At 43.5% G+C, this 27,982-nt stretch overlaps 2 pseudogenes across 2 annotated transcripts; both read right to left on the reverse strand.

The window, feature by feature from the left end:
• Positions 1-2,037: 2,037 nt before the first annotated feature.
• LOC311109243 (sialic acid-binding Ig-like lectin 13) lies at positions 2,038-10,003 on the reverse strand (annotated as a pseudogene). The gene is made up of 8 exons: positions 9,803-10,003; positions 7,552-7,660; positions 4,839-5,225; positions 4,414-4,719; positions 4,006-4,277; positions 2,924-3,017; positions 2,754-2,811; positions 2,038-2,375 (listed from the first exon to the last, which is right to left on the reverse strand). The product of its transcript is annotated as a sialic acid-binding Ig-like lectin 13 (transcript).
• A 13,192-nt stretch (positions 10,004-23,195) lies between these two features.
• Positions 23,196-27,258, reverse strand: LOC311109244 (sialic acid-binding Ig-like lectin 13; annotated as a pseudogene). The gene is made up of 8 exons: positions 27,252-27,258; positions 26,032-26,418; positions 25,598-25,903; positions 25,196-25,461; positions 24,131-24,224; positions 23,962-24,019; positions 23,316-23,583; positions 23,196-23,209 (listed from the first exon to the last, which is right to left on the reverse strand). The product of its transcript is annotated as a sialic acid-binding Ig-like lectin 13 (transcript).
• Positions 27,259-27,982: the final 724 nt, after the last annotated feature.

The following is a 27,982-nucleotide window of genomic DNA, read 5'->3' on the forward strand; positions in this document are numbered from 1 at the left end:
CTCCTAAATTTGCTAGGAAAAGTCCATTTTCACAAAAGCTGTATCCCTTCTGTAAATAAACCCTATTCGACCTGCCCAAGGCCTTTTGGGAGAAGGAGACCCAGGAGCTGAGGGCGTACTTTACCCAGCATGTGGGAGCTGACCTCCCCCAACAGGAGGAGGGAGAGCTGAAGGCTCTGGAGGACAAGGTCAGGAATGAATTGAATCAGAAGGGAATGTTTGAAGAGAGAAAGCTATGACTATTGGACACTACATTACACACTGATGCTGCAATATGTTGGGGATGGGGATAGGGTGGGACTGATAAAAACAATCACTGACAAGCACATTGCAATTTTGCATTGAGTATATGTGGGTATGTAACCCAAAGGTTCTAAAATGTAAGAACATACAATGAAACGAGGTGTCTGCATGCAGTTTATGCTACCACACACTGTCAGTGGCTATATGAGTAGATATTAGGTGATAGAGCAGAATCAGTGTTTAGCAGTACCTTACTGACATCTTGCAATGAAGTATAAAGGCATTGGATGTTTACAAGCTATAGCCCAAAGAATCATATCTAATCATGACAAGCTTTAATATCCATATTAATTTAAACATTTCTTGCAGAATGTTACCTCAATATCCTTTTATTTGCTCACTAGTCCCTGGGATTACTGAATGGCCGTTGGCTACGAACATGTGGAGGAAATACATCTGGTTGGCTCAGGGGGAAAGATTCATTAGCATTTCTTCTCACTTTTGTATTATTTCCAATAAAAATCATTATGATCTAATGAGACATGCAACATGTTGGACCAATAAAACTGAGACTTCATGGAAATGTAATGTAAAGTTTTTATTACAGTGCAATTAATAAACAAACATCAATTTCAGCCTCATTTGTGTCTCTTGATCAACACAACATAAAAACTGACATAACTCCCCAAAATATATACATTAAACATATATATGTAATGGAATATTTAAGATGAATAAAGTTCACATTCAGGTTAGAGTAATAAACATAATGTTTGCAATATTGATATAGTTTCCCTTTATGTAACACATGATTTCCAGTATTCTGTTTCTAACACTCGGGATGATGGTCACTAGAATCAATGCTGTATGTTATGGATTAAACTCATAACTGTTGATAGTGATTGACTCCAGACTGGAGGTCCAAGGACCGAGGACACACTGATTATTATTGTATTCTGTGAAACACTGATTCTGTAGTAGCTGACAAAGCCACTGCCTTTTCTTTTGACTTCCTACAAGCCTCTCAGGCTGGTGTTGACAGAACATTTGTGTGTCTGATTAGGATATAAAGGGCTGGACTCCAAGAGGCCAGTTAGACATTTTCTCTGCTTCTATGCTGGAAGTTGTCTCCCTGTTGCAACTTGTATTAATCCAGATTGATTTATGATTGACTTTATCAATGATTTCTCTTCTTTTTTGTTCAGAGAGGCACAAATATCATACACCCAAGACATGCTAACCTTTCACCATTGCAATAACATGGGAGGTTAGCATTTTGGGGGGGGAGTATGATATTTTCTCACTCATCATTTTTCACAATTCATTTAGGATGATCCATCCTCGTGGTAGCATCCACATTAATGTACATTAGAAGTGTTTAGAAACATATTATATTCTTATTTACAATAAAAGTGACTGCAGAATGACACAATACATTTTTACCATTCATTTCTATTGGGCACAAAATAATCTGAAACACAACCAAAACAAACAGCAAATGCATCCAACAAGTTTGTAGAGTCACAAGCTTGATGTTGTCATTGCTAATATGGGACCAAATACTACACTTTTTACTACTTTAATACACATAAGTGAATTTGTCCCAATACTTTTGGTCCCCTAAAATGGGGGGACTATGTACAAAACGTGCTGTAATTTCTAAACAGTTCCCCCGATTTGGATTAAAATACCCTGGAATTAAAGCTGGCAGTATGCATTTTAACCTCATAGTCAATGTTTCATTTCAAATCAAAAGTTCTGGAGAACGGATTCTAAAAAGTTAAATAAATGGCACTGTCCCAGTACTGTTGGAGCTCAGTGCACACAAGACATACTGTATATACCCCAAATACTTAAAATGCACCTCTTTTATTCACTTGTGCATAAAGCCCATCTATGTAGTTAAGGTGTGGTTCCTGGGGCCCTCTCCTGGTCACATTGACTTCAGCGTACTCACTCTCCTGCCCCTGGACCCTGTTCCTGTCCTGGGCTGCAGCTGGGATCTCTTTGGGCCGTAGTTTGGAGAAGTTGATGTCACCATAGTGGATCTCTTCAGGCTGGTCTTCTGCAGGTTCCTCTGGTTTCTCTCCGGCTGTGGTCTGGTTAACACACACCGTCCCAACCGGGGAGTTCTGTGGAGAGAACACAGAGAGAGGAACAGGTGTAAAGTTCTAAGCTCAGTCATTTGTAAAACTCTAAAGTCAGCAGGTTACACAACACATACTGAGGGGATGTCAATGACAATGTCAATTAAACTGACAGAAGAAAATAATTACATTTTGACAACAAATGAGCTCTAATCTACAGAAAACATTGTCAAAGTCCAACAGCTATTCTGTTATCATTTGATGTTCTCACAAGACGTAGCATTGCTATCAGTGTGGTCATCTCCCCGTGAACTTCCTCTAAAATGATGTTAACCTCATGGCTTTGGGTAGTTTCATCATTAATTCAGTAATTGCTTAGATACACTTTGTAGATGTGTTTTGAAAGTTGAGCCTTATTCCCACCTGTCCCTGTGGATTGTCCGTCCTTTCAAGTCCATCGGGGAGCCTAGAGTTTCTCCTCCTGGAAGACATTTAGAAAGGTATTCTGAATGCACTGAGAGGGTTTTCATATGCAAAAGCACAAACACAACATAAATAAATAGTTTTGCATTGATGCCAGGAATTGTTTTTACCATCCAAAAAGACTGATCAGGCTGATAAGCAGAAAGACCCCCAGAGTTCCTGCTGCAACCCCAAACACCATTGGGTTAACAGGCTCTTCTTGCCCTGAAAATACAACACATATTATGGTCATTTCTAACTAAAAGATCTCTAAAGTACACTACATGAACAAGAGTATGTGGACACCTGCTCGTCGAACATCTCATTCCAAAATCATGGGCATTAATATGGAGTTGGTCCCCCTTTTTGCTGTTATAACAGCCTCCACTGTAGCATTAAGATTTCCCTTCACTGGAACTAAGGGTTCTAGCCCGAACCATGAAAATCAGCTCCAGACCATTATTATTCCTCCACCAAACTTTACAGTTGGACCTATGCATTGGGGAAGGTAGCGTTCTCCTGGCATCCGTCAAACCCAGATTTGTCCGTCGGACTGCCAGATGGTGAAGCAGGATTCATCACTCCAGAGAACCGGTTTCCTATTCTCCAGAGTCCAATGGCGGTGAGCCTTACACCACTCCAGACGATTCTTGGCATTGCGCTTGTTGATCTTAGGCTTGTGTGCGGCTGCTCGGCCATGGAAACCCATTTCATGAAGCTCCCCACAAATAGTTATAGTGCTGACGTTGCTTCCAGAGGCAGTTTGGAACTCGGTAGTGAATGTTGCAACTGAGGTCAGATGATATTTACGAACTATGCGCTTCAGCACTCAGGTGTCCCGTTTTCTGAGCTTGTGTGGCTTACCGCTTCGCGGCTGAGATGTTGTTGCTCCTAGAAGATTCCACTTCACAATAGCAGCACTTACAGTGTACCGGGTTAGCTCTGGCAGGGCAGACATTTGACGAATTGACTTGTTGGAAAGGTGGAATCCTATGACAGTGCCACGTTGAAAGTCACTGAGCTCTTGAGTAAGGCCATTCTACTACCAGTGTTTGAGTATGGAGATTGCATGGCTGTGTGCTCGATTTTATACACCTGTCAGCAACGGGTGTGGCTGAAATAACCAAATCTACTAATTTGAAGGGGTGTCCACATACTCTTGTATATACAGTGTATATCTAATCTAAGATTGTGCCCAACGTGCCTGTTTTACCTTTAATAGCCAGCTTCTCTTCCTCTGACTTCCCACGGCCGATACTATTTCTTGCTTCAAAGTACCGTAGTACTGTCCTCCAGCACCAACAGTCACATTGAGGGTGTAACTCTGTCCAGATGCTTCCTGTGTTGGTTTACCCCCACTGATCTGGAACCAGGTGAAGTTTGTCACAGGAGGGTTGGCTGTACTGCTGCAGGTCAGATTAACACAGCTGCCCACTAATACTGGATCAGCTGGACTGATGGAGGCTGAGGTGTCCTTAGGAGAGACTGAGGGAGAGGGGCTCATTTAGAATGTATCTGGATGTGGTATATTGAATAATCTAATTAAAACCACTCTATGACAATCATCAGTGAAAACATGATAGAATGATCTATTCTACAGGAAACTGGGACTAATTCTTACATGAAACGTTAAGCATCATGGTATGTTCAGCTGTCTTGTTGCTAGTCCCTACTGGGTAGACTGCAGTACAAGTGATGTTCTTCTCATGATGAAGGTATGACAGAGTGAAGGTCACCGTGGAGAGAACTGATTTGGTTTGGTCTGGATTCTCCTGCAGTTGGTTCCCAGGTGTGAACTGTGTTGGGAGAGTCCATGTCAGCTCAGGGGGGTGTTCGGGACAGGGAGCGACAGCAGAGCAGTTCAAACTGACAGCGGTCCCTTCCTTCACCTCACCTGAGACAGTAATGATGGGACTGGGAGGCAAATCTGTAATACATTAAAAATAAATATATTTTACTCTGACAGTCACACTGTCTACTTGGTCTTATTCTACTCATATCATTTTAGAAAAGTTTATAAAAGTTAAATAGTCTCTGTCTTCTTACCCCTGACATCTATATTAACAGACTTGTCTGGGTCTGTTGCACGGTATGGTTGACTTTCAATCCTGAAGAAGTATTTATCAGAGTAACTGGTGGTTACATTGAAGAAGACTGTGGTGCAGTTCTTCTGGGACATGTTTCCAGTTATCTTCCCTTGATATTTGTTAACCGTCTTACTACTGTGAAATATCACAATGTCCTGACCTTCACCAAATTTTGTTGATCCTTTCAACCACACTCCAGACGTAAGTATTGTGCTGTTAAATGTATAGTCATTTTGGTCAGGAATATAAAATGCACATGGGATTTGCACACAGGAGCCAGTCAGTACATCCAGTCTATCTGGCATTTTGGCGATCAAATCTCGTTTGCCAAAACAGGCCAAAACACCTGCAACATAAAGGACAACATCAGGGAGGTTATGTGATCTTTTCAGTACAGTCACTCTCTCCCAATATTCTGCCTCTGCATCAAAACATATTAATTAATTTCAATGTACAGGTGATTCCTGATGTCGTGACTCCATGCCCTAAACTGGATTATGGACATATCTGGAGCAAAGAATGTTTGAATCCAGAATATTAAACTGTACTTATCAGGAGTCAACTGTACACTTTTCTACACATTGAGACAGATGGGAATATAGCACATACCATGAAATATCATCACTTGTGCTTATTCCTCTGTCTGATTCATAACTAGTTGTTGCTGTGTGGAAGACTCACCTGACATAAAGAGGCCAATGAGAAAAAACATGTTCTCAGGACAAGCCATGTGAGAACTCACACACTACTGATCACCTGAAACAGGACAAACACATACTTACTGGTAGAGTATCTTAACTCACACAACACATTGCATTGAACCATCCCCATATCAAATTCAGTATGTCTTTCAGTTGTGAAGCTAATACATGAACGAATTGCAGTACTTTGAACATATTAAATCTAATTTCTTGTAAATAATTTCCTTTAATTTATTTTGAACATTCAAATTAACAGAAAATATAGTGAAGAAGTCGATACTTACCCTAGACGGTAACGTAAACTGTCTACAGGAGAGACTATCACACACCCATAGTGTGGTGTAAAAAACTAAAGTGATGAAATTCATGTGGCACATCTCACATCTCATCAGTGACGTACTTCCTAATAAGTGTATGAGACATTATTTCAAAAGAATACTACAGTATTTATATAACAGGATGCTTGAATAGTCTATGTGCTGGGCTTCCTTATCAATTGTGAAAGCATTGTTTTTACATTTAAGTGCTAAGAACATTGGATTTTTCTAATGAACCTTCTAATGTTGCACAATTTGTTTCAGTCACTTGAAACATTGCAGAGGTTGCCTTAGCCATGTTTCACCAGTTTCAAATGAAATGGGCCCCAGCTGCACACTGACTGATTCTCAACACAAAGTGAGTGTTAGCCACTGATTCAACAGCTTTACATGGCCTATATATTTCATTATGCCAGGAATGAAACTGTTATACAAAATAGGTTTTTAATTGTGGGATAATCATAATAAAAGCAGTTTATTTGGGGTGGGGGGGTAAATGTCCCCTTTTGGGGTTAGGAAAGTCAACAGCATTTTGAAACAGGCCCCAAAATTGCTAAGTCCTCCCCTGATACATCTATAAATATAATAAAGGAGACTTTAGGTAATATAACCATCTCCCTCTCCCCTGTCTCCCAGGCTTCAATGGAAATATATGTGGGATTTGTTGTTGATCCATCCTCAGCCATTAAACTTTGTAACTGTTTTAAAGTCACCAATGGCCTAATGGTGAAATCAGTGGAGGCTGCTGAGGGGAGGACGGCTCATAATAATGGCTGGAACGGTCCAAATGGAATGGCATGAAACACATTACCACGAGCGAAACTGAGTTAGGAATGAAGCCTGTATCTTTGTAGTGACTGGGTGTATTGATAAACCATCCAAAGTGTAATTAATAACTTCACCATGCTCAAAGGGATACACCCATCTTCCAATAGGTGCCCTTCTTTGTGAGGCATCAGTTCAGCTTTTAATTTTTACTTTTTTTATGTCTAAAAACATTATTCCACATTAAGGGGTACTGTGTGTAGGCCAGTGACACAACATCTCAATGTATTCCATTTTAATGAGATATGTAAAATGTTGGACCAATAAGACCAAAAGATTTCATGGAAATTGAATGTAAAGGTTTTTATTACAGTGCAATTAATAAACAACCTTAAATTCAGTCCCAATTGTTCATCTGGTTTAACACTCAACATAAAAACTGACACAATAACTTCTAAATAGATATAAAGTTAAAATAGATAATATTATTATTCTGGTAACTGCACAAAAGATGCAGAGAAAAAGTGACTAGTAGATGTTAACACCATTCTGCCGTGATGTAGACATACTTCACCAACTTCCTGTCTTGTATCAGACCACTGTCTCTCCAACTAACTGTGTCTTCTCTCCTCAGTCATCATTGACTTTATATGGTCTTAAACTGCCTTCAGTAAGATAGTTGAACTCAGCAGTTCCTCTATACTGGAACCCATTAAACAATGCTCTGTGAACTCAACACTCAAAATAAATTGGCTAAAAATAAATTATACAAAATGCAGATAATCTAAGAGCACACAAATATAAAAGTAACTAAAGTACCAATTGAAAACTGATACATAATGACATTAATCTACATAAACACTTAATACCCAAAATACTTAAAATGCACCTCTTTTATTCACTTGTGCATAAAGCCCATCTAGGTAGTTATGTGGTGGTTCCTGGTCCCCTCTCCCGACCGTGGCCTGGTTAGAGCACACCGTCCCAACCGGGGAGTTCTGAGGAGAGAACACAGAGAAAGGAACAGGTGTCAGGACAGACACTTCAGAAGAAGAATGACTTCATAGTTACAGTTGGTTATACAACACAGTATTCATTCAATTCTTCCTTAAATGCACATTCTAGATGGGTTTTAAAAGATGACTCTAACATTCCCACCTGTCCCTATGAACTGTCTGTTGTTTCAAACCCATTGGAGAGTCTAGATGTTCTCCTCCTCCTGGAAGACAAGAATAAATCATTTAGGTTTTCATATACCTGGGATAGGATGAAGTAATCCTTCTACCCCCCCCCCCCCCAAAAAAAAAAAAAAAAAAAATATATATATACATTGTAAAGTGGTTATCCCACTGGCTATAGGGTGAATGCACCAATTTGTAAGTCGCTCTGGATAAGAGCGTCAGCTAAATGACGTAAATGTAAATTTAAATATACAAAAGCACAAACAGCATGATACAGTGGGGGAAAAAAGTATTTTGTCAGCCACCAATTGTGCAAGTTCTCCCACTTAAAAAGATGAGAGAGGCCTGTAATTTTCATCATAGGTACACGTCAACTATGACAGACAAAATGAGATTTTTTTTCTCCAGAAAATCACATTGTAGGATTTTTAATGAATTTATTTGCAAATTATGGTGGAAAATAAGTATTTTAATAAGTATAACACTGTATATATGTTTGCAATGAGACTGGGAATAGCTTATTACCATGCAAAGAACACGATCAGGCTGAAAAGGAACAGCAACGCCAAGGTTTTTCCTATAATCTCATAAACCTTTGGGTTAACAGGCTCATCTTGCCCTGTAAATAAAGCACATATTGTATGGTCATCTGTTCCAAAAAGAGGAAACATTTTGCACATTGTCTAATATTACAAATTGCACGTGTACTGTAGATGTACAGATGTAAGATCTTAATTTGACCAGTATTGTTGCAGCAAAATAATCCTGCAGCAAAAGTATTTTAACGTCTAGTCCATAATGTTGTTCCATTGATGGTTAGGCTATTAGCTCTCCAAAATTAGGCTACATGAAAAGTGCAATACTATTAATATAACCACTTTTTTGGTGCAGGTGTTCAGTGAATTTATGTAAATTCAAAGCTTATGTGCAACAAAATAGTGATCATATTAAGATCCTACAACTGTATCATACCTAGATACATATAGCAGGCATGCTTTATCTGGTCTGTTCCACAAAAACAAGTATATCTCTTCTACATTATATCTATCTATCTCTATATTGTTCTTAATGTTGTGCCATTGGTGATGATGTCAGATATTGTAAATTCCATTTATATGCAGATGACACAGTGATGTACTCTATTGCTCCAACAGCGGACCAAGCTTTAATGCAGTTGGAGTCTGATTTTAGGATACTACAGGGGTCTCTTTTACAGCTTAAACTTGTTTTAAACGCTAAGAAAACAAATGTTTTTTTCTAGGTCTAAACTCTCAATTAGAAACACTTTTGTAATCACTAGTTTGGATGGTACTCAAATCAAACAGGTCTCTGCATATAAATACTTAGGGGTATGGTTAGATGATAGGCTTTCTTTAAAAAAACATGTTACTGAATTGGGAAAAAAGCTCAAATTCAAGATAGGGTTCCTTTACAGAAACAGGGCTTGTCTGTCCTCCGTAAATAGAAAACAAATTGTGCAGGCTACTTTTATGTCCGTTTTAGATTATGGTGATATTATCTATATGCATGCATCGGCAAACACATTAAAACCACTGGATGCTATTTACCATTGTGCACTCAGCTTTATCACGGGTGATAGTTACAAAACTCATCACTGTATCCTATATCAACATGTGGGTTGGGCCTCTCTATCTGTGAGGCGAGAGCAACATGCTCTCTTGTTAATTTATAAAGCACTTTATAAAGCAACTACCTCCATATTTTCGTTTTGTATGTTTGAAATGTTCTTGTCTGTATGTCTAAAACTGTACATGTCAACATGTTTACACAGGGCACAGCCGTAAAAGAGATCCAGGTCTCAGTCTGTTTTTCCCTGTTAAAATAAAGATTTAAAAAATATATATATATTCTACCTTTAATTGCCAGCTGCACTTCCGTTGACTTCCCACGGCCGTGACTATTTCTTGCTTCACAGTAGTACAGTCCTCCATCACCAACAGTCACATTGAGGGTGTAACTCAGTCCAGATGCTTCCTGTGTTGGTTTACCCCCACTGATCTGGAACCAGGTGAAGTTTGTCACAGGAGGGTTGGCTGTACTGCTGCAGGTCAGATTAACACAGCTGCCCACTAATACTGGACCAGCTGGACTGATGGAGGCTGAGGTGTCCTTAGGAGAGACTGAGGGAGAGGGGCTCATTTAGAATGTACAGTGAGGGAAAAAAGTATTTGATCCCCTGCTGGTTTTGTACGTTTGCCCACTGACAAAGAAATGATCAGTCTATAATTTTAATGGTAGGTTTATTTGAACAGTGAGAGACAGAATAACAACAAAAAAATCCAGAAAAACGCATGTCAAAAATGTTATGAATTGATTTGCATTTTAATGAGGGAAATAAGTATTTGACCACTCTGCAAAACATGACTTAGTACTTGGTGGCAAAACCCTTGTTGGCAACCACAGAGGTCAGACGTTTCTTGTTGGTCAGACGTTTCAGGTTTGCACACATCTCAGGAGAGATTTTGTCCCACTCCTCTTTGTAGATCTTCTCCAAGTCATTAAGGTTTCGAGTCTGACGTTTGGCAACTCAAACCTTCAGCTCCCTCCACAGATTTTCTACGGGATTAAGGTCTGGAGACTGGCTAGGCCACTCCAGGACCTTAATGTGCTTCTTCTTGAGCCACTCCTTTGTTGCCTTGGCCGTGTGTTTTGGGTCATTGTCATGCTGGAATACCCATCCACAACCCATTTTCAATGCCCTGGCTGAGGGAAGGAGGTTCTCACCCAAGATTTGACGGTACATGGCCCCGTCCATCGTCCCTTTGATGCGGTAAAGTTGTCCTGTCCCCTTAGCAGAAAAACACCCCCAAAGCATAATATTTCCACCTCCATGTTTGACGGTAGGGATGTTGTTCTTTGGGTCATTCCTCTTGGGCAGCATTCCTCCTCCTCCAAACACGGCGAGTTGAGTTGATGCCATAGAGCTCGATTTTGGTCTCATCTTACCACAACACTTTCACCCAGTTCTCCTCTGAATCATTCAGATGTTCATTGGCAAACTTCAGACGGGCATGTATATGTGCTTTCTTGAGCAGGGGGACCTTGCGGGCGCTGCAGGATTTCAGTCCTTCATGGCGTAGTGTGTTACCAATTGTTTTCTTGGTGACTATGGTCCCAGCTGCCTTGAGATCATTGACAAGATCCAATGATATGTATTAACACTAGATGACTGACAGGGTCCGCTGTTTGGAAGCCACCGCACACACATATTTTTACTCCTCTATTGTAAAAAAGATTTAGGAAGCTATAGAAATGCATTTTTTTATGTCTACATTTGTTTTTGACAAGTATATTCTATTGCAGACAATGCAAACATTTGTATTATATTTTTTGACCTGCAATACTTCCTTCAGCAGAGAGACCCTACCCTTGCTCCATCTAATGATTGCATCTTGCAACTCACTGAACTGGTATTATCCAATAACTGCTTCATCTTTGAGTCAGACTTTTTCCTTTAAATTCGGGGTGTAGTCATGGGTTCCCCCTTTGCCCAACTATGCGAACCTGTATGTGGGACAATTTGAGGAAGCACTCATTTACAAAATAGAGACACACCCCCTACTTTCTAGAACATCCTCCTATGGAAGAGATACATATATGTCTTTGTGCTCTGGGAAGGAAGTTAGCAGGAACTAAATTAATGCTAAACTCTGCTAAACGAGAGCTCTGAATATCTCAAATTCACCATGCAGTCTGATGAGAGAATAATAATCTACCTGGATTTATGGATCATCAAAGAGAATGATGCATTACATACAGACTTATACACAAAGCCAACAGACCGCAATACCTTGCTACGAGCGGATAGTATGCATCCTCCTCCCCTCAAGAATGGTCTACCATATAGCCAGTTATGCAGGGTTAAACTAATCAGATTTTGACAGCAATGCTAAGGAAATGACAGTTAAATTCAAAATGAGAGGATACAAGGACAAAACTCTTGATGCTGCAATGATGAAAATATCTCAAAAACCAAGAGAGGAATTGCTAAAAACTAAACCTAAGAAGAAAAACAACGCAACAGTGTTACACCAAGTGTTCAGAGAAAATGAAAGCAATCCTGAAAAAGCACTGGCATATTCTGCAATCAGACAAAAAAATTGCACACCTCTTCAAGGAACCCCCACTGGTGGTCTGTAAGCGTGGTCGCAATATTGGGGATAGCTTGGTGAGATCTGACCTGCCCCCTGAGCCCACTCAGACACTCCTGACACCCATTCCAAATGGGAACTACAAATGTGGCTCATGCGCACAGTGCAATAGCACTACAAAAACATCCATCTTCAGACACCCACATACAGGTCGAAAACTCCCTGTTAGGGTTATCATCTCTTGCAAGACAAAGGGAGTAATCTATCTCATCACCTGTTCATGTTGGAAAGCCTTCATAGGACAAACGAAAAGACAATTAAAACAACGCATAGCTGAACACCGCAGCTCATTCACGTGGAAGAACACTTTGTTGAAGCTAACCATCCCACCTCCTCCCTCAAATACACAGTCATTTTCTATGAACAAGTCTTATAAATGAATATATTCTTTCTACAGCTTGTCAGCGTACACCCAATATGTTCCCCCTGTTGATGATGCTTATTATGCATTATGGTTGAACCAAAAGATTACATGTAACAACATTTAATGAAATTGGAAACAATTACATATATGTGAAATTAAATTAAACAATAATGTATGTTGATGCTAATGTTATGCTAAAGTTAATGATAACAATAGCCTAATACATTCAATATGCTGTAAACTATTGTCTTTTAACAGTTTCACTCAATTCATTCTATTTAACCTCATAATTATGACACACCCCTCACTATTGTCAATGGTTGCACTAATTGCGCTGTTTGTCTACATAACCTGGTTTAAACATTCATGACATTACCTTGAAGAAGGCACAGTAATGTGTTTTAGAACTATTCAGACCCTTTACTCAGTACTTTGTTGAAGCACCTTTGGCAGCGATTACAGCATTGACTTATCTTGGGTATGACGCTACAAGTTTGGCACATCTGTATTTGGGGAGTGTCTCCCATTCTTCTCTGCAGATCCTCTCAAGCTCTGTCATGTTGGATGGGGAGCGTTGCTGCACAGCTATTTTCAGGTCTCTCCAGAGATGTTCAATCGGGTTCAAGTCCGAGCTCTGGCTGGGCCACTAAAGGACATTCAGAGACTTGTTCCGAAGCCACTCCTGCGTTGTCTTGGCTGTGTGCTTAGGGTCGTTGTTCTGTTGGAAGGTGAACCTTTGCCCCAGTCTGAGGTCCTGAGCGCTCTTGAGAAGGTTTTAATCAAGGATCTCTCTGTACTTTGCTCTGTTAATCTTTGCCTCAATCCTGACTAGTCTCCCAGTCCCTGCCCCTGAAAAACATCCCCACAGCAATGATGCTGCCACCACTATGCTTCACCGTAGAGATGGTACAAGGTTTCCTCCAGACGTGACGCTAGGCATTCAGGCCAAAGAGTTCAGTCTTGGTTTCATCAGACCAGAGACTCTTTTTTCTCATGGTCTGAGAGTCTTTAGTTGCCTTTTGGCAAACTCCAAGCAGGCTGTCATGTGCCTTTTACTGAGGAGTGGCTTCCGTCTGGCCACTCTACTATAAAGACCTTATTGGTGGAGTGCTGCAGAGATGGTTGTTCTTCTGGAAGTTTCTCCCATCTCCACAGAGGAACTCTAGAGCTCTGTCAGAGTGACCATTGGGTTCTTGGTCACCTCCCTGACCAAGGCCCTTCTCCCCCGATCGCTCAGGTTGGCCGGGCGGTCAGCTCTAGGAAGAGTCTTGGTGGTTCCAAACTTCTTCCATTTAAGAATGATGGAGGCCACTGTGTTCTTGGGGACCTTGAATGCTGCAGACATTTTTCTTACCCTTCCCCAGATCTGTGCCTCGACACAATCTCGTCTCAGAGCTCTACGGACAATTTCTTCGACCTCATAGCTTGGTTTTTGCTATGACATGCACTGTCAACTGTGGGACCTTATATAGGCAGGTGTGTGTGCCTTTCCAAATCATGTCCAATGAAATGAATTTACCACAGGTGGACTCCAATCAAGTTGTAGAAACATCTCAAGGATGATCAATGGAAACAGGATGCACCTGAGCTCAATTTCGAGTCTCATAGCAAAGGGTCTGAATTCTTACGCAAATAAGGTATTTCTGTTTTTAATTTTTAATACATTTGCTAAAATTTCGAAAAAACTGTTTCCGCTTTCTCATTATGGGGTATTGTTGTAACGTAACAAAATTTGAAAAAGTCAAAGGGTCTGAATACTTTCCGAAGGCACTGTATGTATAGTGTGAAACTCTATTTGTTTTTGTATCTTCCAGTTTATTCTCTGTTAGTCAGCACCTCAGTAATTCTCTCTGGTTGTGACAGCTCATGCTTTTTATATGACCTGAACATTAAAAATAAAAAAATAAACATGTAAAGACATTAAAGTATTTTTTTTATAGAGTACTAATTTTACCGTCCCCTCTACAACAAAATACTTAAATACATGTAATTTTGTCCTTGAAACATATGATTTAAATAGTGTAGAATTTCATTAATTCTTATGGAGGATGCTTCTTCTGTGGGTACCAATATAGCGACAGGTGGTTTCAAAGCCTCTCATTGGCCGTTACATAGCATCAGCGATCCAGGTTTTTTATTTTTTTATTTTTTTATTTCACCTTTATTTAACCAGGTAGGCCAGTTGAAAACAAGTTCTCATTTACAACTGCGACCTGGCCAAGATAAAGCAAAGCAGTGCGATACACATCATTGCTACAGTTTCTCCCAATAGTAATAACATTAACTTATTTCAATGTACAGGTGATTTTTCAATTGGTTGGTATGTTGTCAAGGAGTGCGATGACGTGTGTTTGGGAGCAGATGACCACTAGGTTGATCCCGGTATGGGGATAGGGACAGTGGAGGAAGCTATACTGTTAGCAGCATACTGACGTTGGTTTCACGTGTAGAATTTCATTAATTCTTATGGAGGATGCATAATATTAATATGATAATAACATTAACTTATTTCAATGTACAGGTGATTTTTCAATTGGTTAGTATGTTGTCAATTAGTGCGATGAATGCTATGGTGCAATGGACCTCTCTCTCCAGCAGGAGGCTAAAGCACTGGTACACTTTTGTGTACAAAGTATTGATAGGACAACTCCCTTTGTATTTCTGTTCCTTACTGACCAGATCAGTCACTCAAAACAGTCTTCGTTCACAGTCGCTGCTGTCCTTGTCTGTTCCTAAGGCTAGAACTGAGATGGGGAAACAGTATTTTTCCCATAATGCCCCTTCATCCTGGAACATGCTTCAAAAGATATTAAAGTTCAGGGAGTCAGTGTCCTTGCCTGTTTTTAAGACTCTGATCGACAACACTGTTTGTGATAGCTGCAGTTGTTTCTAATCTTCAATTGTATCTGGAACTTGTGACACTTTGTCTTTTGTGTGTATTTTGTATTTTTCTGTAATATTTTATGCACACGCTGCTATTTCCCTGTTTTGCCTTCTTGCCAGGTCGCCCTCGCAAAAGAGGTTTTTAACCTCAATGGGTCTTACCTGGTTAAATAAAGGTTAAATCAAATAAAATAAAATCTCCCTCTCCCCTATCTCCCAGGCGTGAATGGGAATGTGTGTGGTATTTTAACAAATATGTAGCTCAATCTTAAACCAAAATCCATCCAACTTGCCTAGTTAAATTTGAGTTCAGTAAATGATACCCGGTTCTCACATTATCTTTCAACACGTAAAATAGACTTTGTCAGAAACAGAGTAACTGTAATTGTAGCTGACGGATTATCACACACTCCTCAATTTCTCCTGCACACACTTCCTCTTTCATTGCTTCACTTCTATCTGCCAGGAAGAGCATGGTGGGCTGGGAGCCACAGGAGGGAGCCATCGACCTGCAGGGCCTGGTTAGCAAGGTGGACATGGGCACCCTCTTCAACGGTCATGTCTAGATGGGAAACAGCTTTTGTCAAATTGACGTCAAAAGATGATTACATTTTTTATTTTAGCTAACCATGAACCTTTTCCTTACCTTAATTATCCAAACTATTACGTTAATTATCCTAACCTGCTGCACAAGTTCTCCTAAATTTGCTAGGAAAAGTCAATTTTCACAAAAGCTGTATCCCTTCTATAAATAAACCCTCTTCAACCTGCCCAAGGCCTTTTGGGAGAAGGAGACCCAGGAGCTGAGGGCGTACTTTACCCAGCAGGTGGGAGCTGACCTCCCCCAACAGGAGGAGGGAGAGCTGAAGGCTCTGGAGGACAAGGTCAGGAATGAATTGAATCAGAAGGGAATGTTTGAAGAGAGAAAGCTATGACTATTGGACACTACATTACACACTGATGCTGCAATATGTTGGGGATGGGGATAGGGTGGGACTGATAAAAACAATCACTGACAAGCACATTGCAATTTTGCATTGAGTATATGTGGGTATTTAAATGTAAGAACATACAATGAAACGAGGTGTCTGCATGCAGTTCATGCTACCACACACTGTCAGTGGCTATATGAGTAGATATTAGGTGATAGAGCAGAATCAGTGTTTAGCAGTACCTTAATGACATCGTGCAATGAAGTATAACGGCATTGGATGTTTACAAGTTATAGCCCAAATAATCATATCTAATCATGACAAGCTTTAATATCCATATTAATTTCAACATTTCTTGCAGAATGTTACCTCAATATCCTTTTATTTGCTCACTAGTCCCTGGGATTACTGAATGGCCATTGGCTACGAACATGTGGAGGAAATACATCTGGTTGGCTCAGGGGGAAAGATTCATTAGCATTTCTTCTCACTTTTGTATTATTTCCAATAAAAATCATTATGATCTAATGATGCAACATGTTGGACCAATAAAACTGAGACTTCATGGAAATTTAATGTAAAGTTTTTATTACAGTGCAATTAATAAACAAACATCAATTTCAGCCTCAATTGTGTCTCTTGATCAACACAACATAAAAACTGACATAACTCCCCAAAATATATACATTAAAAATATATATGTAATGGGAATATTTAAGATGAATAAAGTTCACATTCAGGTTAGAGTGATTAACATAATGTTTGCAATATTGATATAGTTTCCCTTTCTGTGTAGCTCAGTTGGTAGAGCATGGCGTTTGCAACGCCAGGGTTGTGGGTTTGATTCCCACGGGGGGCCAGTATGAAAAAATAAAAATAATGTATGCACTCACTAACTGTAAGTCGCTCTGGATAAGAGCGTCTGCTAAATGACTAAAATGTAAATGATTTCCAGTATTCTGTTTCTAACACTCGGGATGATGGTCACTAGAATCAATGCTGCATGTTATGGATTAAACTCATAACTGTTGATAGTGCTTGACTCCAGACTGGAGGTCCAAGGACCGAGGACACACTGATTATTATTGTATTCTGTGAAACACTGATTCTGCAGTAGCTGACAAAGCCACTGCCTTTTCTTTTGACTTCCTACAAGCCTCTCAGGCTGGTGTTGACAGAACATTTGTGTGTCTGATTAGGATATAAAGGGCCGGTCTCCAAGAGGCCAGTTAGACATTTTCTCTGCTTCTATGCTGGAACTTGTCTCCCTGTGTCAAGGCTGAGGTGTATGTGGTGTGGGAGTCAGGCGCAGGACACCGAAGCTTAGTCCAACAAAGTTTACTTGTGAAACCACAAGGCAAAGATACAATGAACGGCCTCAAAACAAAGGCGAGCAATTACGCAACTATGCGTAAAACAATAAAACAACAAAACAGAGAAAAAACACGCAGCACTACAGACAGGCGAAAAACAACACACAACCTAACCAATACAACACAGGCAACTTATAGAACACGTAATCAGACTCAAACGGACACAGGTGTAATAGACAGACAAAAGCAATCAAACATAGAAACATTCAACGGTGGCAGCTAGTACTCCGGGGACGACGAACGCCGAAGCCTGCCCGAACTAGGAGGAGGAGCAGCCTCGGCAGAATCCGTGACAGTACCCCCCCCCCCTTGACGCGTGGCTCCAGCCGTGCGCCGACCCCGGCCTCGGGACGGCCAGGAGGACGCGGACCCGGGCGCGTGGGATGCCCACGGTGGATCTCAGTCAGGAGGGATGGATCAAGGATGTCCCTCCTAGGCACCCAGCACCGTTCCTCCGGACCGTACCCCTCCCACTCCACGAGATACTGGAGACCACTCATCCGGCGCCTCGAGTCCAAGATGGTCCGGACCCTGTACGCCGGGGCCCCCTCGATGTCCAAAGGGGGCGGAGGGGTCTCTCCTATCTCATCTTCTTGTAGTGGGCCAGCTACCACCGGCCTGAGAAGAGACACATGGAACGAGGGGTTAATATTCTTGTAATCAATAGGCAGTTGTAACCTGTAACACACCTCGTTCAATCTTCTCAGGACTTTAAAGGGCCCCACAAACCGCCGACCCAGCTTCCGGCAGGGCAGGCGGAGGGGCAGGTTTCGAGTCGAGAGCCAGACTCGATCTCCCGGTGCGTACACCGGTCCCTCACTGCGGTGGCGATCGGCGCTCGCCTTTTGTCGACGGATGGCCCGCTGCAGATGGACATGGGCAGCGTCCCACGTCTCCTCCGAGCGCCGAATCCACTCATCCACCGCAGGGGCCTCGATCTGGCTCTCGTGCCATGGTGCCAGGACCGGCTGATACCCTAAAACACACTGGAAAGGTGTTAAATTGGTGGAGGAGTGGCGGAGAGAGTTCTGGGCCATCTCTGCCCAGGGGATATACCTAGACCACTCCTCCGGCCGGCCCTGGCAATAGGACCTCAGAAACCTACCCACATCCTGGTTGACTCGTTCAACCTGCCCATTGCTCTCTGGGTGGTACCCCGAGGTAAGGCTCACCGAGACCCCCAAGCGTTCCATGAACGCCCCCCAGACTCTGGAGGTGAACTGGGGACCTCGGTCAGACACAATATCCTCGGGGACCCCATAGTGCCGGAACACGTGGGTAAATAGGGCCTCAGCGGTCTGTAGGGCAGTAGGGAGACCCGGCATTGGGAGGAGACGACAGGCCTTGGAAAATCGATCTACAACGACCAAAATGGTGGTATTCCCCTGGGAGGGGGGTAGGTCGGTCACAAAATCCACCGAGAGGTGGGACCATGGTCGTTGTGGAACGGGCAGGGGATGTAACTTTCCCCTGGGCAAATGTCTAGGTGCCTTACACTGGGCGCACACCGAGCAGGAGGAGACATAAACCCTCACATCCTTAGCTAACGTTGGCCACCAGTATTTCACGCTAAGGCAGTGCACTGTCCGGCCAATACCTGGATGTCCAGAGGAGGGTGATGTATGAGCCCAATAAATAAGGCGATCACGAACCTCGAGCGGAACGTACGTCCGCCCCACAGGACACTCGGGGGGAGTAGGGTTGGTACGCAGTGCCCGCTCGATCTCCGCATCGACCTCCCACACCACCGGAGCCACCAGACAAGACTCCGGCAGTATGGGAGTAGGCTCAATGGACCTCTCCTCTGTGTCATACCGCCGGGACAGGGCATCTGCCATACTGTTCTGGGACCCTGGGATGTATTTGATCTTAAAAACAAACCGGGTCAGGAACATGTTCCACCTAGCCTGACGAGGGTTCAATCTCCTAGCTGCCCGGATGTACTCCAGGTTACGGTGGTCAGTCAGAATGAGGAAAGGGTGTTGAGCCCCCTCAAGCCAATGCCTCCACACCTTTAGGGCCTGGACTACAGCTAACAGCTCCCTGTCCCCTACGTCATAATTACGCTCCGCCGAGCTGAGCTTCTTAGAATAGAATGCACAGGGGCGGAGCTTAGGTGGCGTGCCGGACCGTTGCGACAGGACTGCCCCAATACCGGCCTCGGACGCGTCTACCTCTACTTGGAATGGTAAAGAGGGATCCGGATGCGCCAGCACCGGAGCCGAGGTGAACAGGTTTTTCAGTTTGACAAATGCCCTGTCTGCCTCAGCTGACCACTGCAAGCGAACCGGACCCCCCTTTAGCAGGGACGTAATGGGAGCTGCAACCTGTCCAAAGCCCCGGATAAACCTCCGGTAGTAATTAGCAAAACCCAAAAACTGCTGCACCTCTTTTACAGTGGTTGGAGTTTGCCAATTACGCGCGGCCAACACACGGTCAACCTCTATCTTCACACCAGACGCGGACAACCGATAACCCAAAAAGGAGACGGACTCCTGGAAGAACAAGCATTTCTCTGCCTTGACATACAAGTCATGCTCCAACAGTCTCCTCAACACTCGGCGCACCAGGGCTACATGCTCGGCTCGTGTAGAAGAGTACACTAGGATGTCGTCGATGTATACTACCACACCCTGCCCATGCATGTCCCGGAAAATCTTGTCAACAAAGGATTGGAAGACTGAAGGAGCATTCATTAACCCGTATGGCATGACGAGATACTCGTAATGACCCGAGGTGGTGCTAAATGCTGTTTTCCATTCATCCCCCTCCCTAATGCGCACCAGATTGTACGCGCTCCTGAGATCCAACTTTGTGAAGAACCGCGCTCCGCGTAATGATTCTGTCATAGTCGCAATCAGTGGAAGAGGGTAACTGTACTTAACCGTGATCTGATTGAGACTACGGTAATCAATACACGGGCGCAAACCCCCGTCCTTCTTCTTCACAAAGAAGAAACTCGAGGAAACCGGGGAAGTGGAGGACCGTATGTATCCCTGTGCCAAGGACTCGGCTATGTAAGTCTCCATAGCCGCTGTCTCCTCTTGAGACAGGGGATACACACGGCTCCGTGGAAGTGCCGCTCCTGTTTGGAGATCTATCGCACAATCCCCCTGTCTATGAGGTGGTAGCCGTGTTGCCCTCGTTTTGCTGAACACAAGTGCTAAATCCTCATATTCAGGGGGAATGCGCATTGCGGGCACTTGGTTCGGACTCTCTACCGAGGTCGCCCCTAAGGAAACACCTAGACATCTCCCTACACACTGGGCAGACCACTCCATAAGAGCCCTCTGTTGCCACGCAATGGTAGGATCATGGGCGCTTAACCAGGGAAGCCCCAGCACCACGGGATACGCAGGAGAGTCAATCAGATAAAACTGAATGATCTCCTCATGACCCCCCTGCGTCGTCATCTTAAGTGGCGCTGTGACTTCTCTGATCAACCCCGACCCCAACGGCCGGCTGTCTAGGGCATGAACAGGAAAGGGGGCTTCTACCGGCCGAAGGGGAATTCCTAACCTATAACAAAATGCACGATCAACAAAATTCCCAGCTGCGCCTGAATCTACTAGCGCCTTATGCTGGGAATGAGGTGCCACCTGTGGAAATCTCACAGGTATACTCATGTGACCAACAGAGAGCTCTGGGTAAGTGGGGCGCCTACTCACCTGAAATGACTCCCCAGTGCGTGACCTGTTGTCCCCTCTCCCAGGAGACCCTCCCCAGCACCTGGCCGCGGTGTGTCCTCCACGGCCACAGTTGGTGCAGGGGATGGCCCCCCTCGGGTTCTCTCTCCTCCTCTCTCTAGCGCCAGCACCTCCGAGCTCCATGGGAATCGGCTCGGAGGTGCTGGAGGGTGGAATGGACGACCCCCACTAGGGACGTCCGCGGGTAGCCAGCAGGGTGTCGAGACGGATGGAGATGTCCACCAACTGGTCGAAGGATAGGTTGGTGTCCCTGCAGGCCAGCTCACGACGAACGTCCTCTCGTAGGCTACACCGGTAATGGTCGATGAGGGCCCTCTCATTCCACCCCGCATCCGCCGCTAGAGTCCGGAACTCCAGGGCGAACTCCTGTGCGCTCCTCTTCCCCTGTCGGAGGTGGAACAGACGCTCCCCCGCCACCTTCCCCTCAGGTGGATGATCGAAGACAGCCCTGAAGCGGCGGGAGAACTCCGCGTAGGTGATGGTAGCGGCGTCTATTCCCCTCCATTCGGCGTTGGCCCACTCCAACGCCTTGCCGGATAGACAGGAGATGAGGGCGGAGACGCTCTCGTATCCCGAGGGCGCTGGGTGTATGGTGGCCAGGTAGAGTTCCACCTGCAGGAGGAACCCCTGACACTCGGCTGCAGAACCATCATATGCCCTCGGGAGCGAGAGCCGAATGCCACTGGGTTCCGGTGCTGAGAGAGGAGGACTGGCCGTTGGTGATGGTATGGTGTGAGAAGGCGTGGGCACCTCTCCCGTAACCAACCGGCGCAGAGTGTTGGACACCTCGTTCATGGCGGCCCCAAGTTGCCGGATCATGGTGTCTTGGTCGCTGATCCGATCCTCCAGCGACTTGGGTGCCGCCACTGCTCCTGCTGACTCCATACAGGTGTGTTGTTCTGTCAAGGCTGAGGTGTATGTGGTGTGGGAGTCAGGCGCAGGACACCGAAGCTTAGTCCAACAAAGTTTACTTGTGAAACCACAAGGCAAAGATACAATGAACGGCCTCAAAACAAAACAGAGGCGAGCAATTACGCAACTATGCGTAAAACAATAAAACAACAAAACAGAGAAAAAACACGCAGCACTACGGACAGGCGAAAAACAACACACAACCTAACCAATACAACACAGGCAACTTATAGAACACGTAATCAGACTCAAACGGACACAGGTGTAATAGACAGACAAAAGCAATCAAACATAGAAACATTCAACGGTGGCAGCTAGTACTCCGGGGACGACGAACGCCGAAGCCTGCCCGAACTAGGAGGAGGAGCAGCCTCGGCAGAATCCGTGACACCCTGTTGCAACTTGTATTAATCCAGATTGATTTATGATTGACTTTATCAATGATTTATCTTCTCTTTTGTTCAGAGAGTCACAAATATCATACCCCCAAGACATGCTAACCTTTCACCATTGCAATAACATGGGAGGTTAGCATTTTGGGGGGGGAGTATGATATTTTCTCACTCATCATTTTTCACAATTCATTTAGGATTATCCGTCCTCGTGGTAGCATCCACATTAATGTACAGTAGAAGTGTTTAGAAACATATTCTATTCTTATTTGCAATAAAAGTGACTGCAAAATGACACAATACATTATTTACCATTAATTTCTATTGGGCACAAAATAATCTGAAACACAACCAAAACAAACAGCAAATGCATCCAACGAGTGTGTACAGTCACAAGCTTGATGTTGTCATTGTGTGCTAATATGGGACTAAATACTACACTTTTTACTACTTTAATACACATAAGTGAATTTGTCCCAATACTTTTGGTCCCCTAAAATGGGGTGACTATGTACAAAACGTGCTGTAATTTCTAAACAGTTCACCTGATATGGATGAAAATACCCTGGAATTAAAGCTGACAGTCTGCATTTTAACTTCATAGTAACTGTTTCATTTCAAATCAAAAGTTCTGGAGAACAGAGACTAAAAAGTTAAATAAATGGCACTGTCCCAGTACTGTTGGAGCTCAGTGCACACAAGACATACTGTATATACCCCAAATACTGAAAATGCACCTCTTTTATTCACTTGTGCATAAAGCCCATCTATGTAGTTAAGGTGTGGTTCCTGGGGCCCTCTCCTGGTCACATTGACTTCAGTGTACTCACTCTCCTGCCCCTGGACCCTGTTCCTGTCCTGGGCTGCAGCTGGGGTCTCTTTGGGCCGTAGTTTGGAGAAGTCTATGTCACCATAGTGGATCTCTTCAGGCTGGTCTTCTGCAGGTTCCTCTGGTTTCTCTCCGGCTGTGGTCTGGTTAACACAAAGCGTCCCAACCGGGGAGTTCTGTGGAGAGAACACAGAGAGAGGAACAGGTGTAAAGTCCTAAGCTCAGTCATTTGTAAAACTCTAAAGTCAGCAGGTTGCACAACACATACTGAGGGGATGTCAATGACAATGTCAATTAAACTGACAGAAGAAAATAATTACATTTTGACAACAAATGAGCTCCAATCTACAGAAAATACTGTCAAAGTCCAACAGCTATTCTGTTATCATTCAATGTTCTTACAGGATGTGGAACTGCTTTCAGTGTGGCCATCTCACCCTAAACATTCTCTAAAATGATGTTAACCTCATGGCTTTGGGTAGTTTCATCATTAATTCAGTAATTGCTTAGATACACTTTGTAGATGGTTTTTGAATGTTGAGCCTTATTCCCACCTGTCCCTGTGGATTGTCCGTCCTTTCAAGTCCATCGGGGAGCCTAGAGTTTCTCCTCCTGGAAGACATTTAGAAAGGTATTTGAATGCACTGAGAGGGTTTTCATATGCAAAAGCACAAACACAACATAAATAAATAGTTTTGAATTGATGCCAGGAATGGTTTTTACCATCCATAAAGACTGATCAGGCTGATAAGCAGAAAGACCCCCAGAGTTCCTGCTGCAACCCCAAATACCATTGGGTTAACAGGCTCTACTTGCCCTGAAAATACAGCACATATTATGGTCATTTCTCACAAAAATATCTCTAAAGGACAGTACATGAACAAAAGTATGTGGACAACTGCTCGTCGAACATCTCATTCCAATATCATGGGCATTAATATGGAATACAGAATGTAATTGTATGCTGTAGCATTAAGATTTCCCTTCACTGGAACTAAGGGTTCTAGCCAGAACCATGACAATCAGCTCCAGACCATTATTCCTCCTCCACCAAACTTTACAGTTGGCACTATGCGTTGGGGAAGGTAGCGTTCTCCTGGCATCCGTCAAACCCAGATTCGTCCGTCGGACTGCCAGATGGTGAAGCGGGATTCATCACTCCAGAGATCCGGTTTCCTCCTCTCCAGAGTCCAATGGCGGTGAGCTTTACACCACTCCAGACGATTATTGGCATTGCGCATGGTGATCTTAGGCTTGTGTGCGGCTGCTCGGCCATGGAAACCCATTTCATGAAGCTCCCGATAAACAGTTCTAGTGCTGACGTTGCTTCCAGAGGCAGATTGGAACACGGTAGTGAATGTTGCAACTGAGGTCAGATGATATTTACGAACTATGTGCTTCAGCACTCGGCAGTCCCGTTCTCTTAGCTTGTGTGGCATACCACTTCGCGGCTGAGATGTTGTTGCTTCTAGAAGATTCCACTTCACAATAACAGCACTTACAATTGACCGGGTTAGCTCAAGCAGGGCAGAAATTTGACGAACTAACTTGTTGGAAAGGTGGAATCCTACGACAGTGCCACGTTGAAAGTCCCTGAGCTCTTGAGTAAGGCCATTCTACTGCCAATGTTTGTCTATGGAGATTGCGTGGCTGTGTGCTCGATTGTATACACCTGTCAGCAACGGGTGTGGCTGAAATAACCGAATCTACTACTTTGAAGGGGTGTCCACATACATTTGTATATACAGTGTTTGTGTACTAAGATTGTGCCCGACATGCCCGTTTCACCTATAATAGCCTGCTTCTTTTCCTTTGACTTCCCAAGGCCGTGACTTTTCTTGCTTCACAGTAGTACAGTCCTCCATCACCAACAGTCACATTGAGGGTGTAACTCTGTCCAGATGCTACCTGTGTTGGTTTACCCCCACTGATATTGAACCAGGTGAAGTTTGTCACAGGAGGGTTGGCTGTACTGCTGCAGGTGAGATTAACACAGCTGCCCACTAATACTGGACCAGCTGGACTGATGGAGGCTGAGGTGTCCTTAGGAGAGACTGAGGGAGAGGGGTTCATTTAGAATGTATCTGGATGTGGTATATTGAACAGTCTAATCAAAACCACTCTATGACAATCATCAGTGAAAACATGATAGAATGATCTATTGTACAGGAAACTGTGACTAAATCTTACATGAAACGTTAAGCATCATGGTATGTTCAGCTGTCTTATTGATTGTCCCTACTGGGTAGACTGCAGTACAAGTGATGTTCTTCTCATGATGAAGGTATGACGGAGTGAAGTTCACTATGGAGAGAACTGATTTGGTTTGGTCTGGATTCTCCTGCAGTTGGTTCTCAGGTGTGAACTGTGTTGGGAGGGTCCATGTCAGCTCAGGGGGGTGTTCGGGACAGGGAGCGACAGCAGAGCAGTTCAAACTGACAGGGGTCTCTTCCTTCACCTCACCTGAGACAGTAATGATGGGGCTGGGAGGCAAATCTGTAATACATTGCAGATGAAGATATTTTACACTAATAGCTAAACTGTCCACTTGTTCTACTCTTATCTTTGATGCAAGGAATCTAAACTGGACAAAGTAGTTGGTAAACAGTTAAATTGTCTCTTACCCCTGACATCTATATTAACAGACTTGTCTGGGTCTGTTGCACGGTATGGTTGACTGTCAATCCTGAAGAAGTATTTATCAGAGTAACTGGTGGTTACATTGAAGAAGACTGTGGTGCAGTTCTTCTGGGACATGTTTCCAGTTATCTTCCCTTGATATCTGTTGACCGTCTTACTACTGTTAAATATCACATTGGCCAGATTGTCACCAAACTGTGAGGAGTTTTTAATCCACACTCCAAAGGTAAGTATTGTGCTGTTAAATGTATAGTCCTTTTGGTCAGGAATATCAAATGCACATGGGATTTGCACACAGGAGCCAGTCAGTACATCCAGTCTATCTGGCATTGTGGCGATCAAACCTCGTTGGCCAAAACAGGCCAAAACACCTGCAACATAAAGGACAACATCAGGGAGGTTATGTGATCTTTTCAGTACAGTCACTCTCTCCCAATATTCTGCCTCTGCATCAAAACATATGAACTCATTTCAATGTACAGGTGATTCTTGATGTCGTGACTCCATGCCCTAAAATGGAGCATTCATCCAGCATTGAATCCAGACTATTAAACTATACTTATTAATGGGGAATATATTATCTATTATGCTGTGAGAGAAAGATCACGTATTTACCTGATTTGTTTAATATTAATAGTTAACAATTAATATGCTTAACAATAGCAGAGACATTTCTTAACTACCAATGCTGTGCTTTTCGTAAGGATGGTTCCCTCCAGCTCCCTGCAGCTGGTCTGGGCGTGTAGTCAAGGACATGGGATAGAGATAAACTTGAGGAACAGAGACCTGTATTGTTTCAATTTCTCGTTGCTTACACATAGCCACAAGAAGAAAACAAGGTGGCTCCTGATCTGCCAGGGAGGGGCGTGCATGTACGAAAAGCAGAGATTGTTTGGACACTTTGCAGAACTTATGAAGAGCTACATTTCGCTGTTGACTCAATATTAACGTCTGCCTACAATTGCATAACTAAAGATATTTTACATATACTCAGTGTCTGTGTCATTTTCTAAAGTTTAAAGTTTGTTTAAGAATAAGAGAATATCAGCACTGTGTAAAGAACCCTCTACATTATCAGGAGTCAACTGTACACTTTTCTACACATTGAGACAGATGGGAATATAGCTCATACCATGAAATATCATGACTTGTGCTTATTCCTCTGTCTGATTCATAACTAGTTGTTGCTGTGTGGAAGACTCACCTGACATAAAGAGGCCAATGAGAAAAACATGTTCTCAGGACAAGCCATGTGAGAACTCACACACTACTGATCACCTGAAACAGGACAAACACACACTTACTGGTAGAATATCTTAACTCACACAACACATTGCATTGAACAATCCCCATATCAAATACACTATGTGTACAAAAGTATGTGGACACCCCAACAAATGAGTGGATTTGGCTATAAATTGAGCACACAACCATGCAATCTCCATAGACAAACATTGGCAGTAGAATGGCAATGCTGAAGAGCTCAGTGTCTTTCAACGTGGCACCGTCATAGGTCCAATTTCTGCCCTGCTAGAGCTGCCCCGGTCAACTGTAAGTGCTGTTATTGAGAAGTGGAAACGTCTAGGAGCAACAACGGCTGAGCCGCGAAGTGGTAGGCCACACAAGCTCACAGAACAGGACCGCCGAGTGCTGAAGTGGGTAGCTGGTAAAAATTGTCTGTCCTCGGATGCAACACTCACTAACGAGTTCCAAACTGCCTCTGGAAGCAACGTCAGCACAAGAACTGTTCATCGGGAACTTCATGAAATGAGTTTTCATGGCCGAGCAGACGCCCACAAGCCTAAGATCACCATGCGCAATGCCAAGAATCGTCTGGAGTGGTCTGAAGCTCGTCGCCGTTGGACTTTGGACGGTGGAAACGCGTTCTCTGGAGTGATGAATCACGCTTCACCATCTGGCAGTCTGACGGACGAA

This window comes from Coregonus lavaretus (assembly GCF_964263955.1).
Source record: "Coregonus lavaretus genome assembly, chromosome: 34".
Lineage (NCBI taxonomy): Eukaryota > Metazoa > Chordata > Actinopteri > Salmoniformes > Salmonidae > Coregonus > Coregonus lavaretus.